The sequence below is a fragment of the Musca vetustissima genome, unplaced genomic scaffold (assembly GCF_032173495.1).
Source record: "Musca vetustissima isolate MV318-11 ecotype Yass unplaced genomic scaffold, APGP_CSIRO_Mvet_v1 utg35498, whole genome shotgun sequence".
NCBI lineage: Eukaryota > Metazoa > Arthropoda > Insecta > Diptera > Muscidae > Musca > Musca vetustissima.
The window spans coordinates 1-20,329 of record NW_026881736.1 but is presented as its reverse complement, the minus strand read 5'-3'; the positions used below and the strand labels follow the sequence as shown (position 1 = coordinate 20,329).

General features: G+C 36.1%; 1 non-coding gene across 1 annotated transcript; it reads left to right on the top strand.

Moving 5' to 3' along the window:
• The first annotated feature begins 19,925 nt into the window (after nt 1-19,925).
• Trnar-acg (transfer RNA arginine (anticodon ACG)) lies at nt 19,926-19,998 on the top strand. The gene has a single exon. It is a non-coding gene; the product is annotated as a tRNA-Arg (tRNA).
• Nucleotides 19,999-20,329: the final 331 nt, after the last annotated feature.

The window sequence follows — 20,329 nt, the reverse complement described above, 5'->3', positions numbered from 1 at the left end:
AACTTTTTAAAAAATCTTAAAACATCAAGCTTTACTATACCCCAAGCAAATTGCAAAGTAGCTACCCTATGTCCCCGATGGCCTCACGAATTTTATATTTGAGTTCTTGGCACTGTGGCGTAGATCTTATCATTCCCGTGGCACCAAGGAATGCCTTATATTACAAGATATCGATTGTAATCACCTCTTCGAGAGATAAACCTGTCTGGAAAATTGTACCGTAAATGTGCAATGAGGTTGTTACTAGTGTGGCATGTAGTGCCGTCTTCTCAAATGTAAACGTTGCAGATTGTTAGGAAATATGGGTAAAAACATCAACCCAAATCCAACTGTGTTTAAAATGAAAAATCATAATTAATTGGGACTAAACCCCAAAATATTGTGCATGCAAAATGTTATATCAGAGCGATAAGAAATGCAATTTCTACGAGTTATAATAAACTTTCAATATACATTTCCCCTATGTTTGTTGGGTAATCGATTATTTGTTCGGACTGCAGTCATAAGGGGACTTCCGGAATATGAAGTCCAAAAGAAAGGATTATTGACATCGCACAACAATTGACAAAATGGAGGAACATTGATTTTTTCTTTTGGACAATCGCCTATTTTTGATCACAAACTGTGTTCAAAAATAACGAAGATCTGCATCGATTGGCTTTGCCCTAGTTCATACGATAGGTATACACTCACACAGAAACATCCCAAAATTTGAAATCGATTGGGTTATTACTTTTTGAGTTATCGTGGCCCCCATTCTCAAAAACGCTGTTTGAAGAAAAACGCGTTCAAAATTAAATTTTTTGAAACCGAGAAAAAGTTGATTTTAGAATGTTTAAGCAGTGAGCGGAGCAGTATAACTGGACGGGGCCATCCATATTATACCATAACTACCACTGGACTTCTATTTGCCGTGAAACAAATTACCGTGTCGGTAAAAAATTCTGTGACATATCCTCCAACTGGTGTGAAAATAATACTACTAGACAATATTAGAATATTAAAACCCTGTGAACATAGTAGTGTAATTCACATATCCGTGTATATAAATCAATATAATTTAAATAAATTTAAAGGTCAACTATACTCCTCTAGGTAATAAAAATGCCATAGAATGATTATTTTAATTTGTCTTGGAACAGTCTTGATTCACTTGGTCTGAAAAATATTGGCAGATCATTATCAAAACTGTATTTTTTTCGTTGACTAGATCTCTTTCACCGTATTTATTGGTTTATTGATGTTATAAATGAGACCACATAGTGCGACTAGAACTGATTTTATTTAATTTCATCTCTTAAACATCATCCGACCAACACAAAAAAAAGTTATAGATGTCGCACTTCACCATAACCGGAAATTTATGCAAAATTACATAGCTATCTGCGCGAAATTTTCGCCTTTTAGTGTGGTAATGGTAATTCTAAACAATATTAAGTTAGATTAGGTTGAAACGGGAGGTGGATAACACCACCACATGTCCAACAAAAAGGAAAGACACTTAAGCCAGTTGAGTGAGACTCCGGGAAACAGATGCCTTGAAATCGCTGAACTATGGTCATGCCAGCATTCTAAACATAACGCCAAGTTATGACCTTTTTAGGGGGGATAGTCATATCAGTGACTATATTCCCCCCACAGGGATTTTAATGACATTAAAGTCGAATTTCCTAACAGGGAATCCTGGACTAGTGGCTCCCTACCTCTGCCAGGTCTGTCAATCTTCACAGACGGGTCCAAGATGGAAGAAGGCACTGGCGCAGGCGTCTACTGCAGGGAATTAGGTATACGAAACTCATATAAACTCAACAATGATTGTAGCGTTTTTCAAGCAGAGATTCTTGCAATCACGAAAGCGGCCGAGATAGTAAAAGCGCTTAATACAGACTTTACAGGACCGGTGACTATTTACGTAGATAGTCAGGCGGCCCTGAAAGCGGTGAAGTCGCATACTATAAACTCGAAAGCAGTTCATGATTGTAAAACCGCTCTGAATGATATACGTCAAATAGTTGGGTTATGCTGGGTTCCAGGACATAACGATATTGAAGGGAATGAGATAGCCGACGAGCTTGCTCGAGGGGGGTCACAGTCGTCCAGTCTTCTGATTGAGAGATCTGTGAAACCCCCTATTAGCTATTTCATTGGCAGAATCCGCGCGTTCTATTGCGAGGTAGTCGGCAACGGATGGCTAAGGGAACCTGCATGCAGAATCTCTAAATCTATCTGGCCAGAATTCTCTCGTAAAAGAACGTCTTTGCTGCTGGATCACAACAAGAGGGAGATTAAGATCGTTGTGGGGATCATTACTGGTCACTGCAAAGTTAGATCTCTCACTTCTAAGTGGGACTCCAGTGGAGAGGATTACTGTCGTCTATGTGAGGATGAAGAAGAAGTGGAAACAATTGAGCACATCCTTTGCAAATGTCCATCGCTGATCAGCAGAAGACATAAACAGTTTGGATGTTATGAAATTGATAATCTAGTCTTCTTCTCCAAAATAGACCCTAACCTAATTCTAGGCTTTGTCAAAAAATTGACTTGGCTAAAATAATGTCTCTTCCGCTCCCACCTATTCTGACTACCTCTCTCTCTACTCTTCCACTATCTTTTCTTCTTTCTCTTTATAGGTACACCTATAATCACAATGGACATAGTTTCCGAGTGGACGGTTGTTACAACAGCCGTACATCCCAAACCTAACCTAACCTAAGCCAGTTGAGGCCTGTTTTGCGCTACAGAAATGAGAAGAAAGTTAGAATTAGGGAAAATTATATTAAACATCTTGAGTTTGATCTCCCTATGATTCTATGAATTCTGTGTTTTTTTTTTTTTTTGGAATTTCTTCAGTATTCTCCATTCACATTCCCTCAGATCCGTTAGTCCCATATCCCAAGAATTGCTTCCGAAGGTCTGTAAATGCTGGGCGTGGCACAGGGAATATTTCTGGGTTTTACTGCCTTTGCACCTGCTTATCGCATCCAATCTAATGTGGATGTGCTTTCAGGCTGAGGTGTCTCGTAAGAATACCTTGAAAGATACGCAACTAGGAAGGAACCTTTATATGAAGGACATGGCTAAACATAGACCTATGTAGAAATTTGTCCGCATAAATACAAGAACCCATCTTTCAAATGCCAAAAATAGGACGGTACTTTAATGTGAGAGCTATGTGTAAATTACCGTTACTTTTGTGTTAACACACTTACCAATATTGAAAATGTTTGGAGATTTTCTGCCCATGAAAAACGCAAAATACTATATTACCGGAATTTAAATTGAAAAACTTGCCAACATTATTTACGGGCTACGCAAAAATGATTGATATACCTATTTCCTATACTAAATATCCTAGGAGCAGCATGTAATTTAATATACACTAACTCCAATTTTTAGGGAGCACGTATTAAATTAAAACAAATTTCTTTCCATAAAATTTTAGCACTTTTATTTGACTCTTTTTTTAATTTTTTGCACCTCCTAGCATTTTTCGTATATTCCAGTACAGTTTTGTACATATCCGGTCACAGCCCAACTAGAATAAATTTATGCGGCATAGAAAGTAAATTTTGTAATTTTTCACACAAAAGTCTTGGTCCATTTAACCACCTCAATGTTCTTATTCGTTAGCGTTTCCAACATTCGTTTCCTCATTCGTGTTTAAGTATAAAATTATTTTTTTAAGAAAAATTGATCTCATTATAAACTATAAACAATTTTTTTTAAATACATTTTTAGCACTTTTTTCTGAGGCTTGTTTTTAAATTTTTAACACTTTAGCATATTTTTAAACAAAATCTAACATTTTTCCCAATCAAGTTTTGGAAACACTGGATATAACTGATATAACAATAACGTCAATAATTTCTTCAAAACAACATATTTCCGAAAATAATTATTTAATATTTTTTCGGATCGAACCAAATTAGGGTCACACTTTTTTACCTGTTTTATATTTAATAGTTGCAATTCCAAAAACGTTCAAGCCATTTCTTAATTGTATAAATATTTTCTGGATTTATATCATTGATGAAATATCCAACGATAACAAAAAAAAAAACTCTATAAAACTATTTGTGTTACACCGTTTCCACCGAGCACTTTTGTATTGTGTCAGGGGTTCGAACTCACATTTGTACATCACATTGATTTCAACTCAAAATTAAATGATAGGGACGTAGGGAAGGATAATGTTGCAACGAACAAGAAATGAAAATGGAAAAACAGAACAGAAGCAATTTTCCATATCAAGTGTGCTCTTCTAGATAAATGTTATAAAAGTCTTCTTCAATTATTTTTTACTTCACACCGCATAACCCTGCCGTCCCCTTGCAAATGCTGCGCATCAATGCAAATTGATGTCGAACTATTTTCTTCCTCACTTTCAGTATGCGATGTTGTCAGCCTTCGTTTCGTGGTAATTCCATTTTATTTCCTTCTGGCCATAAGGTTAGTGGTTGATGGCTGGTCGTTGGCCGTTGTTGTTTTATCATCACACAAGGACTATAAACTACTGATGGTTACATTTGAATATACTGGCAAAGAGGGAGGCGTTTGGCGAAAGGAGTACGAACACATAAATTCGTTGTGGCAGAGAACATTCAAACTTATTATATTGGTCGTATCCTTTCAACCGCTCGGACACAAGGAACAAAGTTGAAAGTTTATAAAATGTCTGTGGGTGGAGATAGGAGTGGCACATTTCTTTCCATCACAGTACATATTCCGACATCTTAGTGTGTGGTCCCCTTGGCCGTCATATACTTGACCAAACGACGCGTGCTACACGTCCCCATGCCTGTTGGATATATCCCATGTTTATAATTATGTGAAAACAAGTGCAATGTAAAGCTTGGAATAATTGAATCTTTTCGCAGCACTCATCCGGTCAAAAAACGGACGGACGGGTCCGTTGTGCTGGTTGTGATCCGCTGTGATGGTTGATGTAATAAATAATGAAAGGGTATTGTTACATCGTCTATAAACGCATACACACACCCACCCAAAATACTGTTCGGTTATTGCGGAGTAGTCTACGTTAGATAAACACATTATACAGAGTTTACATTGACATTATTCAACGTTAAAAGTGCTAAAATTGGTACGAGTATGTATGGCTTTTGAAATCCATCACAAAGCATTCCTTTTTCTGCGTTCTGTCAAAAAAAAAAAAAAAAAATTGAAAAGTTGTCATTCCTGATTAAAATATATCTTTTATTTTTTATATATCTAAAATGCTTTCCAATATTAAGATTAGGAAACAAATATATATTTGGTATCTGTCCACAAATTTCAATACTATCCACAAATAGTTGCATACGCGCAAATTATGCGGAAAATGTGTTACAATACAAGTAAAAGTGGCAAGTGGTAATATCAAATTAAATCAGTTCCGTTCAGTGTTTGGATTTATACAAAAAATCGTCAGTTTATAGTAATCTTTAATCGTTTTATCGGTTCCTAAAAAATTACCGCCTTACTGACTGCTTTAGATCGTACTTATTATCCTACTGAAGTCGAAAAGAATTGGATCCGATTTGTATATACATTTATGTAGTTTCCTACACCGATCCGTATTATGCACCCAATAATAATGATTATAGATTTGACCTAGACATTACATTTGAAATGTCTTGATATGAAAATTATGGATTCGTATTCCAAGACCATTGATGTCCCATTCTGGTATTTTGCATTTGTCAGTTGATATTTGAAGAGGAAATTCACTCATGACAGTTACGTATAATATGTATGTGTGTAATCGTTATGTACTTTTACATAAACGGTACATTTCACAGTGAATGCTCAAGTGTGTGTTGAGTTGTGTTGAGGACGTCACGGGTGGGAAAACAAATACACCGCCCGCACGTTTGGATCCCGTATTTGTACACATGCTCGCACACATAACTACATACACAACACAAACACATTTGCTCATATAATATTTCAAAATATTTATGGCCAGAACTTAAAACAGTTTGTGCCTAGTTTGAAGGAGGCATCGTTCTGCATAATTATGTTTAGGCATCAAACTCTGAAGTGAATGGTGGTACTTCAAATAAGAGGAAGGGGCGATACCTGAGCATAATGTTTATAGGTGATGAGCATTTACTGTCAAAAGGTTATCTAAACTGTTGGGTCTCTTAAAAAGCTGTAGGAAAGGCTTCAACTCAAACGTTGCCTCTGGCAACACTTTCCTGTGGCTGTTGTGGCAAGACGTCACATGCACTACGAATTCGAAAGACAAATGTGTTGATTCTCCAATGTACGCTGTCGAGTCCTTCTGTATGGTGGTACACATTTATCACATAATGACATAGGTTGGTTCCAAATAAAAATGTCAAGTTCTTCACAATATTGAATATAATGTATGATTCAAATACTATTTCTTCCGAAATCTTCGAATGTTGTGAATTTTTATCACCACTAACAATTTCTCCATTTCAAAACAATAAATACACTTATGGTAGAATTCGAATAGAAGTATCGTTCAGTCATGTGTACACAGTTTTTTTCTTTCTGCACCTTCATGTTCAAAATTTAAAATTGTTGTCTTTTTTAGTTAAGTAGGGGAGACTGGGGCACCTTCGGCCCTTTTTGTTTAGAGCTCTATATCTTAGTACTTATTCAACATATATAAAAACTTTATGGCTGATTATTGTCCTCTGACACTTAATCTCTATATATATAACCAGTAAGGAAAGTAGTAAAGTCGGACGGGCCGACTATATGATACCCTTCACCACTATGGGTATATTAAACAGGACTATTAACATGAAATTGGATGAAATAAAATATGTGATATTTATCTAAATGTGAATCTACCTAGATCTATCCATAAACATGTCATTCGTTAGTTACAATGGGACAAAGGTATGTAAATCGACTTCAAACAAATATAAATAGGTCATCCGTTGGGCTATGTCTAGAAAACGCAACTACGCAATTCTATGCTCAATTTTGTACGTTGTGCAAAATTTGATGTCAATCTGACTAACATGAGGAGTTTGATGCCCAATTTACTTGAAATCGGGAGGAAATATATATGAAAGCTCTATCCAAATATTGAGCGATTTCAAACAAACTTGTCACAGGTTAGGTTATACTAATTTCAGAACGTTTTGTTCCTATCAGCCTATTGGTTCCTTGGCGCGTCAATTACTTAAAATCAATCTATAATAAAAGGGAGCTATATCTAAATCTGGATCGATTTTCACGAACAAAGGCAGACATCACTCTAAGCTCAATTCAGTACGTTATGCCAAATTTCGTGCAAATCGATAGATATATAGCGACTTTGGTGCACCATTTACATAGAATCGGATGAAACTGTATATGGGAGCTATATCTAAATCAGGACCGATTTTCTCGAAACTTGGCAGACATCACTCTAGGCTCAATTCAGTACGTTATGCCAAATTTCGTGCAAATCAAGGGATATATAGCGACTTTGGTGCCCCATTTACCTAAAAACGGACGAAACTATATATGGGAGCTATATCTAAATCTGGACCGATTTTCACGAAACTTGGCAGACATCATTCTAGGCTTAATTCAATACGTTATGCCAAATTTCGTGCAAATCGAAAGATATATAGGGACTTTGGGGCACCATTTACATGAAATCGGACGAAGCTATATATGGGAGCTATATTTAAATCTGGACCGATTTTCTCGAAACTTGGCACACATCACTCTAGGCTTAATTCAATACGTTATGCCAAATTTCGTGCAAATCGATAGATATATAGCGACTTTGGTGCACCATTTACATGAAATCGGACGAAACTATATATGGGAGATATATCTAAATCCGGACCGATTTTCACGAAACTTGGCAGACATCATTCTAGACCTAAATGATTAGGCTGTACCAAATTTCGTGCAAATCGAAAGATATATAGGGACCGTTTACATTAAATCGGTTAAATATATATATGGGAGCTATATCTAAATCTGAACCGATTTATATCTATATCTAAATCTGAACCGATTTTTCCCAATTTCAATAGGGTTCGTCCTTGGGCCGAATAAGTGAATTTTGCCAATTTAACATCTACAGACGGACGGTCGGACATGCATAAATCGACTCAGAAAGTTATTCTCAAAAGGAACCATGTGTCTATCTCGTTTCCTTTTGCCTGTTACAAACATATGCACAAAGACATAATACCCTGTACCACAGTGTGGTTAAGGGTATAAAAATTACGTGTATGTTCGTGATCGCTAAACTCAAAAACTACTGCACCGATTAGGACCAAATTGTATATACATGCTCTATGGGTCGTGAGGAGTGTTTCTGTGTTGTTTGAAGTTCATCCGAAAGATGGCGCAATATTTAGCATTTTTGTGTTTTTTTCACCGTCACTCAGGAACTACTGCACCGATTTTGACCAAACTTTATATATATGCTCTATGGACCTGATGAGTGTTTCTGTTTAATTTTAAGTTCGTCCGACAGATGGCGAGATATTAGCTTCTTTGTATTTTGACCGATTAGAGATTGGGTGCTTAATCGGCGTGTGCCGACATTAAGTATTCCTATACCGATTCATACATAACATGTTTTCGTGAAAAGCGCGTGGGAGTCAGACGAAAAAAGTATAATTAATAAGTTAGTAAGTAAAATTAACCTTAATCAATTTACAAAAATTATGTAAGATGATATGATGAGACCGATTTGAATCCAATTTTTCTCAGTTATCTGTAATTGAAGTGGGAAGGTTTTTATGAATGCAAATTTCGAGAAAAAAAAACTTATCTTTAGGGAACGGCTGAACCGATTTGCAATGGTAGACAATAAAGTGGTACTATACCGAAAATTTACAGAGAAGTTCTTTACCCTACATGAAATGCCGAATTAAAGACCATTTATAGGGTATTTGTTACTACTTTCAAAATACCTAAAATCGGACTACGCCAAAATATAGACTGAAGATAAAGAGGTTTAAAACGCCAAGTAATGCATTTTTTGCATTTACATCAACGATCTACCGGAGTCACTGACACATTGCAAATTACATATATATGCTGATGATGTTCAATTATATCTAGGATCGAACACAAGAAATTTACAATTTACGATAAATATAATTAATGATGATTTGAGAAACATATCTAATTGGGCTGAAAACAACAGGCTAGGAATAAACCCCCTTAAGTCAAAATGCATACACATATGTAGAAACAAACAACAAACTCAAAAAAATGCCTTAAAAATTAATAATTCTACAATTGAATACGTTAGCTTCGCTTCTAACCTAGGAGTGGTATTTAATGAAACGCTGTCATGGTCGACTCACATTAATATAACAGCAGGAAAAGTACATGGAATGTTACGAAACCTCTGGGCAGTTCATACCTCTACACCCATGGAAATACGCATGTTACTTGCAAAATCATACCTTGTTCCGACTCTTTTATATGGCTCCGAAGTTTTTTACAACTGTGACCATGCTGACCAACGCAAGCTTAAAGTTACGTTTAATAACATTGCAAGATATATATTTAATAAAAAACGTAGTGATCGAATTTCTGAGCTTGCCTATAAGATTTTCAACATGACATTTGAAAACTACCTTAAATATAGAGCTCTCGTATTTCTTCATAAAATTATAATAAACAAGGAACCATCTTACTTAATAAAAAGAATACAATTTGCCAGATCTAACAGAGGCAAGAAAATAATACAATTAAAATTTAAAACTTCCAAATCGGAAAAACAATTTTTCATACCAACTATTCGTCTTTGGAATAATCTTCCACCTAATATACAGGTTATAAGCAACACCCTGCGTTTCAAACATGAATTACAAGAATATCTTATATAAAATGAACAATAAACATATTTTGTTACTATCTTTATTTGTAATATACTCTTGAAATATTCAATGTACCACTAGCGCCACTTCATAAGAATTTTATTATTCTCACGGTGCTAGATTTATATCGATAAATAAAATAAATAAATAAAATAAAATAATGGTGAGCCAATTTGCCTACGTTATAAAACCAACACATGACATATATTCTCACGATATCTGAATCATTGTCTGAAACTTGAACGTCTTCTAAATAGGAAACGAAGCCAGCTTTATTTGTTATAAAATGCCAATACATATACATACGTTGTTATGTCCATGAAAAATTCGCTCCATAAGATTACAAATACCTCTACAATTTAGCTACCTATGGAAGGTATTATTGAAAATTTTCTTATATTCGGGAAGTATATATATAAATTCGAATCCTACATGGAGACGATTGAGCATTAGATGCTCAATGTGTCTAATTTATATGTGCCTTTATTGTTCCTCAGTTTATTTTTAATTAGAATCACATTTTCGTACGGTTGTTTTTAATTGCAGTGGGAAGAGATGAGAAAAACATAAAAAGTCGGAGATTGGAGTATCAAGTGTTGTTTTACATACACCTTTTATAACTCAAGAACGTCTGCACCAATTTTTATGATTCAAAGGACTTATTAATCGTATGTGATAAAAATAGGAAAAGTAATTACGTCTTCAATAAAATTTTAAGATAAAAGTAGTTAGATCAAAACTTGACCTTCTCCTGAAAAATGTTTGGTGGAATAAGTAAACTGATATACCACACATACTGACATAATTTAATATTTAACAATATTACTTAATATACTGGAGTATCAGTAAATAAAGGTTTACCGTTGTGAGGAAAATATTATGCATTTTTTTAACTGTGGAAATTTGACGTACATTATTCGGTACAGTCGACTCCGCTTTACTGTAAGTCGCTTAACTAAAAAATATCGGATAAGTGAAATAGATTTCCTGCACCATTTCATTTTAGGTTAATCACCCACTAAAATAACTTTTGGAGTCAAACATTGCAATTTCCTTTGAAATCACTCCGCATTACTGATAGTCATGAATATGAAATATAATTACAGAGTAGTTTGCAAAGCCCACCATAACAGATATTTTTCGGCAATTATTGATTATTACCGGCATATAAATTTGACGTCGAAGAACGTTAAGTTTGCCCTCCAAACTTCGAAAGGAACTCAAAAACACCGTTCCACATTTCAATAATTTAAGAAAAGCGGAGTCGACTGTAAATAGTTTCTGAAATATATTTTCCATTAATTCGTTAATTTTTACCAACCCAATATTGATACAATTCTGATAAGGCAAAACAACGTTTGCCGAGTCTGCTAGTTAAAAAAATAAAAATAAATAAAAACTAGTACCAAAAGGATTTTTACTGTTTTTACAGTTTTGTAAAAAAGTCAAATTCGCTGAATGTGTCCCAACCCGGGGTAGCTTCGGCATTTGATGGGGCACATTCGGCACCATAGTCATAGCCCGATGATAATTATCGGTATCAATCTGGTAGAAATTCAGATCCCCTAAAGGCTCTATTTGGTTTTAATACCCGACACAATGTTTGAATTTTAGAGCTATATATTCTAGTGGCGGACGTTGAAATCTCAAGGTAGCACATACCATCAGAAATAAATTTTTTCTATCGCATTTTCGTCAATATAAACACGTTTGGGCTTATATATGTAATTTCGAACCATATTAAAGAATATTTTTAAAGGCAAAGTCAACAACATTTTAAGGAAATAACATTGTACTATCTGTATATGGCCGAATGTGCCCCTCGTTAAAATGCCGAATCTACCCCGAATATACTTTTTATAGTTTTTTTTTTCATTTTTTCTATCAGTCTTGTAAAAACATTCTATTTTTAATAAAAATAATACACATCGTAATTACCACTTTTTAATAATATTATCTTAAAATTTTAAAAATTTTATACACGAAATACTTACGAAATGGAATGGAAATATTACAAAAACATCTGTAAAAATACAAAAATCCGTGCATCTAAATAAGTTATATTAGCTAGAAATTTCACACTTTGTGACAATTATTTATTTCGATATTCGATTCCTATGTATCAAAACGAGTGATGTACGGTGAGAGCTTCATATCGAAAACGCGATTGCCGCGAGCAACAAGTAAAAACGAGATTATGTTCAACTGGGCCGAACTTTATATACCCTTCACCTGGAGATAAACAATTCAAATTTGTAAAATCGATCAGGGCTTCCAAGAGAAAAATAAATATGAAACTACGACACCGAAAAAGACTCGATGCGTCTGTAAAATAAATCGAGAAATCCTTAAATACAGTGGGGACTGTACCAAAACGGGGATCAATATTGGATTTTTTTGGTTTTTTGATGATTTGATAGCCAATGACAATTCATAATAGAAAAAAACAGTCAATTTGATAGAAAGTCGTGTCTAAACTCCAGTCAATTTGATAGAAAGTCGTATCCAACACCCCCAAAATACCGAATATTGTGGGGTAGCGTTATATATTGCGTTATCCCATTTGCAATACAAAACATCCTACAAGTACTAGGAAAGTATTAGATATTGCTATCTCTATCGTGATTTTAACACACGGCTAAATCGACATGCAATTTTGCACAGACATTGCTCGTACGTTTAAGATGTTTGGTATTGCAAATGGGATGTATCCGTATCGGGGGTATATTGGTAACCCCCATATAACGGTTCTCCCCCATATGCGGCATTTTGTGGATACTGTACACGTTTTTAGCCGAATTGGCTGTAGTTTGGTATTTTGGGTTCTCATTGTATAACACATCTCCGTACCAAAAATTATTATTATTGTCTTAAAATTCTGGGTAGCCCCTATATAAAGACACCCCTCTATTTTAAGTATTTTGGAGTTTGTCTTAGCGTTATAAAAAATACCCTCCTCCATTGAAACACTTATTTGACACAAAAAAATAAAATATCGAATATGCCCAATTCGGCTCAAAAACTTTCTCAAGCTATTGGGCTTACCCAGATTTTTTGATAGCATGATTTGCTTTTGCAAATTTAGAAGCTCGAAAATACTGAGCAATAAAAAACCTACAGTTTCGAAGCTTTTTTATGACTTTTCGCACTAGGCTTACAATATATGATAGGAAAATGGTCAAAACAAAAACACACAACTCTTCTTAAAACGCCGTCTAGATTGAATAACTTTTTCACATGACTATAGTCTCAAAAGGTCATCAAAAATTAACCAATTATTTGACAACATTTTAAATATTATCAGGATAATGATCGTAAGCACAGATCACATATATGTGTATGTGGCGTTTTTATAACAGTGGAAGTGTTTTGGATACTCAAGCCCAAAGTCCCGACCCAATAAAAAATTTGTCGGTATATTTAAAAAAAAGCTAAAAGGCAACAAAAATTATATACATATGTATTAAAAACTACCATATTGGAAGAGTGACACAATATTCCAAACAATTATGCCCTGCAAAAGTTAGTTCACTCCATGAAAAAACGTTTACAATGTATGGTAGATGCAAAGGGCGGCCATACAAAATTATTATTATTATACTGTCGACTACGCTTATAACGAACATTGGTTGTAACGAACTTTTATTATAGCGAACACATTTCCTGGTCTGAAATTTTAAGACATATTTTTCACACAAATTTGTACTCTTATAGCGAACTACGCATATAGTGAATTTTTACGACGAACTTTCAGTTTTCATATATTTTAATTTGAAATGACTGCTACTTATTTTGGAGAATGCATACCGAATCTTTTAAAAAACAAGTTAAAATGCGTTAAGTTCGGCCGGGCCGAACTTTGGATACCCTCCACATAGGTATACTGATAGGTACTTGAAATAAAAATATAGGGAACATACCACAAGTGTACCTATACCGACATTTCTACAAACCGAGTATGGTTCTAAATATTGGTCCTAGACCCCATGTTTCTTTGGACCAAATTTGTTTCAAAAGATTTTGATTTCATCTAAACTTTACCCATCTTATTATTTCTTCCAAAATTAGTTCAAGTTCGAACACGGGGAATATCGGTCCACTCCGTCTGGTACCTCCCACACAGGGGAGTATAATTATCAAACCTTATGTACTAGTTTTTTTTTCGTATCTTCCACAGATGAAATGATTACAACAGAGTCTTAGAACCAAACCCAAACACGGAACAAATCATATAACTATTTTAATATAAACAAGTGAAAAAGCGTTAAGTTCGGCCGGGCCGAACTTTGGATACCCTCCACCATAGTTATACTGACAGATACATGCAATGAAAATATAGGGAACATACCAAAAAGTGAGCACATTCCGATAATACCGATTTATGTAAACCATTATGTACATTAAATACAAACTTCGGCAATTTTTAATGGGGATTTTTCCTAAAATCTGTATGATCCAAAAAGTGGACTGATATTTATAGCGCATTGTAGAGTATGAAATCTTCAAACTACTGTAATTTAGATTACAAAGTTATATGAGGCTATGCCTATAGAGGGACCAATATTGACTACATAGTGTAGGAAATAGTGAATATTTGGGGATATCATCATATGAGGGCTATGCCTAATTAATGACCGGTATATGCCAATTTTGAACCAAATATTTTAATTGTTTATCTCAATTCTTACCTTCAGGAGGTATCACGATATTGAGGATATGCCTAAATGTCTGCCGATATATTTCATTATCATCATGTTTGAGTTTTTTTTATCACAATATCTCTAGAAGGCGGAATGCTTACAACAGATGGCTAAATAGTCTTTGTAGGGTAAAAATTGACTATTCCCCGTAACGACTAACCAACCGCAACACACGGAACAAATCAGTAAACTATTTTAATATAAAAAAGGGGGTTATATGGGGACTACCCCTAAAAAGCGGTAAATATTAATAATTTTTGGTGGGGAGATTTGTTACCATATACGACTACAAATTACCAAATTTCAGCGAATTCGGTTGGAAAACCCGCTCAAGAACCTCAAAATATCGAAAATTGGGGGTACCCTTATATGGGGGCTACCCGAAAAAATTGACCTATATTTATCATTTTCTGTGAAGAGATTTGCGACCCAATAAGAACTCAAATTACCAAATTACAGTCAATTAGGTGAAAAAATCCGGTCAAAACCCCCCAAAAACTGGAAATTGGGAGGTACCCTTATATGGGGGCTACCAGAAAAAGTGGACCTATATTTATCATTTTTAGAGGGGAAATTTGGTACCCAATAATAACCCCATGTACCAAATTTCAGCGAATTCGGTTGGAAACCGCGCTCAAGATCCCCAAAATACCGAATATTGGGGGGTACCCTTATATGGGGGCTACCAGAAAAAATTGACCTATATTTATAATTTTTAGTACAAAGATTTGCTACCCAATAAGAACTCAAAGTACCGAATTTCAGCCAATTCGGTGAAAAAATACGGTCAGAAACCCCCAAAAACTGGATATGGGGAGGTACCCTTATATGGGGGCTACCAGAAAAATTGGACCTATATATATATTTTTTCGTAGGGACATTTGGTACCCAATAAGAACCCAATGTACCAAATTTCAGCGAATTCGGTTGAACAACGCGCTCAAGAACCTCAAAATACCGAAAATTAGGAGGTACCGTTATATGGGGGCTACCAGAAAAAGTGGACCTACACTAATAATTTTTTGTGGAGGCATTTAGTACCCAATAAGAACCCAATGTACCAAATTTCAGCGAATTCGGTTGAAAAACACGCTTAAGAACTTCAAAATACCGAAAAATGGGAGGTACCCTTATATGGGAGCTATGCCTAAACGTGGACCGATATAGCCCATCATCGAACTTGACCTGCCTGCAGACAAAAGACGACTCTATGCAAAATTTTGGGGCTCTATCTCAATTCGTTTAGACGCTAGAGTGATTACAACAGACAGACGGACAGACAGACAGACAGACGGACAGACGGACAGACGGACAGACGGACAGACGGACATGCTTAGATCGTCATAGAATTTTACGCTGATCAAGAATATATATACTTTATAGGGTCGGAAATGATTATTTCGATGCGTTACAAACGGAAAAACAAAACTAATATACCCTCCATACTATGGTGGAGGGTATAAAAACAAAACTAATATACCCTCCATACTATGGTGGAGGGTATAAAAAAGGGGGTTATAAGGGGACTACCCCTAAAAGGGGGTGAATATTAATAATTTTTGGTAGGGAGATTTGTTACCATATACGACTACAAAATACCAAATTTCAGCGAAATCGGTTGAAAAACGCGCTCAAGAACCCCAAAATACCGCAAAATTGGGGGTACCCTTATATGGGGGCTACCAGAAAAAGTGGACCTATATTTATAATTTTTTGTGGAGATATTAAGTACCCAATAAGAACCCTATGTAGCAAATTTCAGCGAATTCGGTTGAAAACCGCGCTCAAGAACCCCAAAATACCGAAAATTTGGGGGTACCCTTATATGGGAGCTATGCCTAAACGTGGACCGATAAAGCCCATCTTCGAACTTGACCTGCCTGCAGACAAAAGACGACTCTATGCAAAATTTTGGCGATCTATCTCCATTCGTTTAGACGCTAGAGTGATTACAACAGACAGACGGACAGACAGACAGACAGACGGACAGACGGACAGACGGACAGACGGACATGCTTAGATCGTCATAGAATTTTACGCTGATCAAGAATATATATACTTTATAGGGTCGGAAATGATTATTTCGATGCGTTACAAACGGAAAAACAAAACTAATATACCCTCCATACTATGGTGGAGGGTATAAAAAGGGGGTTATAAGGGGACTACCCCTAAAAGGGGGTGAATATTAATAATTTTTGGTAGGGAGATTTGTTACCATATACGACTACAAAATACCAAATTTCAGCGAAATCGGTTGAAAAACGCGCTCAAGAACCCCAAAATACCGCAAAATTGGGGGTACCCTTATATGGGGGCTACCAGAAAAAGTGGACCTATATTTATAATTTTTTGTGGAGATATTAAGTACCCAATAAGAACCCTATGTAGCAAATTTCAGCGAATTCGGTTGAAAACCGCGCTCAAGAACCCCAAAATACCGAAAATTTGGGGGTACCCTTATATGGGAGCTATGCCTAAACGTGGACCGATAAAGCCCATCTTCGAACTTGACCTGCCTGCAGACAAAAGACGACTCTATGCAAAATTTTGGCGATCTATCTCCATTCGTTTAGACGCTAGAGTGATTACAACAGACAGACGGACAGACAGACAGACAGACGGACAGACGGACAGACGGACAGACGGACATGGCTATATCGTCATAGAATTTTACGCTGATCAAGAATATATATACTTTATAGGGTCGGAAATGATTATTTCGATGCGTTACAAACGGAAAAACAAAACTAATATACCCTCCATACTATGGTGGAGGGTATAAAAAGGGGGTTATATGGGGACTACCCCTAAAAAGCGGTAAATATTAATAATTTTTGGTGGGGAGATTTGTTACCATATACGACTACAAATTACCAAATTTCAGCGAATTCGGTTGGAAAACCCGCTCAAGAACCTCAAAATATCGAAAATTGGGGGTACCCTTATATGGGGGCTACCCGAAAAAATTGACCTATATTTATCATTTTCTGTGAAGAGATTTGCGACCCAATAAGAACTCAAATTACCAAATTACAGTCAATTAGGTGAAAAAATCCGGTCAAAACCCCCCAAAAACTGGAAATTGGGAGGTACCCTTATATGGGGGCTACCAGAAAAAGTGGACCTATATTTATCATTTTTAGAGGGGAAATTTGGTACCCAATAATAACCCCATGTACCAAATTTCAGCGAATTCGGTTGGAAACCGCGCTCAAGATCCCCAAAATACCGAATATTGGGGGGTACCCTTATATGGGGGCTACCAGAAAAAATTGACCTATATTTATAATTTTTAGTACAAAGATTTGCTACCCAATAAGAACTCAAAGTACCGAATTTCAGCCAATTCGGTGAAAAAATACGGTCAGAAACCCCCAAAAACTGGATATGGGGAGGTACCCTTATATGGGGGCTACCAGAAAAATTGGACCTATATATATATTTTTTCGTAGGGACATTTGGTACCCAATAAGAACCCAATGTACCAAATTTCAGCGAATTCGGTTGAACAACGCGCTCAAGAACCTCAAAATACCGAAAATTAGGAGGTACCGTTATATGGGGGCTACCAGAAAAAGTGGACCTACACTAATAATTTTTTGTGGAGGCATTTAGTACCCAATAAGAACCCAATGTACCAAATTTCAGCGAATTCGGTTGAAAAACACGCTTAAGAACTTCAAAATACCGAAAAATGGGAGGTACCCTTATATGGGAGCTATGCCTAAACGTGGACCGATATAGCCCATCATCGAACTTGACCTGCCTGCAGACAAAAGACGACTCTATGCAAAATTTTACGGGGCTGATTATTTCGATGCGTTACAAACGGAATAACAAAACTTATATACCCTCCATACTATGGTGGAGGGTATAATACTAAATTACAGTCAATTAGGTGAAAAAATCCGGTCAAAACCCCCCAAAAACTGGAAATTGGGAGGTACCCTTATATGGGGGCTACCAGAAAAAGTGGACCTATATTTATCATTTTTAGAGGGGAAATTTGGTACCCAATAAGAACCCCATGTACCAAATTTCAGCGAATTCGGTTGGAAACCGCGCTCAAGATCCCCAAAATACCGAATATTGGGGGGTACCCTTATATGGGGGCTACCAGAAAAAATTGACCTATATTTATAATTTTTAGTACAAAGATTTGCTACCCAATAAGAACTCAAAGTACCGAATTTCAGCCAATTCGGTGAAAAATACGGTCAGAACCCCCCAAAAACTGGATATGGGGAGGTACCCTTATATGGGGGCTACCAGAAAAATTGGACCTATATATATATTTTTTAGTAGGGACATTTGGTACCCAATAAGAACCCAATGTACCAAATTTCAGCGAATTCGGTTGAACAACGCGCTCAAGAACCTCAAAATACCGAAAATTAGGAGGTACCGTTATATGGGGGCTACCAGAAAAAGTGGACCTACACTAATAATTTTTTGTGGAGGCATTTAGTACCCAATAAGAACCCAATGTACCAAATTTCAGCGAATTCGGTTGAAAAACACGCTTAAGAACTTCAAAATACCGAAAAATGGGAGGTACCCTTATATGGGAGCTATGCCTAAACGTGGACCGATATAGCCCATCATCGAACTTGACCTGCCTGCAGACAAAAGACGACTCTATGCAAAATTTTGGGGCTCTATCTCAATTCGTTTAGACGCTAGAGTGATTACAACAGACAGACGGACAGACAGACAGACAGACGGACAGACGGACAGACGGACAGACGGACATGCTTAGATCGTCATAGAATTTTACGCTGATCAAGAATATATATACTTTATAGGGTCGGAAATGATTATTTCGATGCGTTACAAACGGAAAAACAAAACTAATATACCCTCCATACTATGGTGGAGGGTATAAAAACAACAACCGCCAAACAAACCATCACTTGGGTCAGTGTGCTTTTTGTTGTTGCTGTAGTTGTGGCTAAAAATAGAAATAGTTGTTTGTTGTTGTTTTTTTTTTTGTCTCACTACATACTTAATAGAATGGGGAGCCATGTGCGGTGTGTGTTCGTCAATGACGATTAGAATGGCTATAGTGACGACGACGATGAACGAACAACCGACAACATCTAAACAAACACACATAAATACCATAATAGTGGGGGATTTGGCTTTATCGTTACTATGCGGCGGCTGTTGTTTGGAGAATAGTAAAGCAAACAGAACTCGTGTGTGTGAGAGAGAGTGTGTGGGGAGCAGCCAGAGAGGCTCCACAAAAGTAGCAACAACAACAATAGAATAGAACAAACACACACACGTGATAATGAATGGTTGTGGCTGGCACTGGCCATGCGGTCAAATGATCGATGTGTGTAGACGCATAAGAATTGTGTGACTTGTTGCTGTTGGATATGGCTGACTTTGACAACACGGTCCTGTGGCGCAATGGATAACGCGTCTGACTACGGATCAGAAGATTCCAGGTTCGACTCCTGGCAGGATCGAAAATTTTTTTTATTAGAAATGTTTTTTTTTAATTTTTTATAGCATAGAATAAATTTAAATAAAGAAATAAGGTATATGAAATATTAAAAATAGTTATTTTATTTAAAAAATATTAATAAAAAATATAGGAACATATTTCAAATAATTTTTTATCTAATTAAGCATTTTTTGTGTTTATTTTATATTTTTATAAATCGAAGTATACCCTAGACAATATGGTGTGTATTCCAAATTCTTTAAATCGGTTGGGACCCTTATATGGGGTCTATGTTACGGCATTATATGGTAGTAGTAGGTTGTTCATGCTCTGAAAAAATAATATTCCAAATA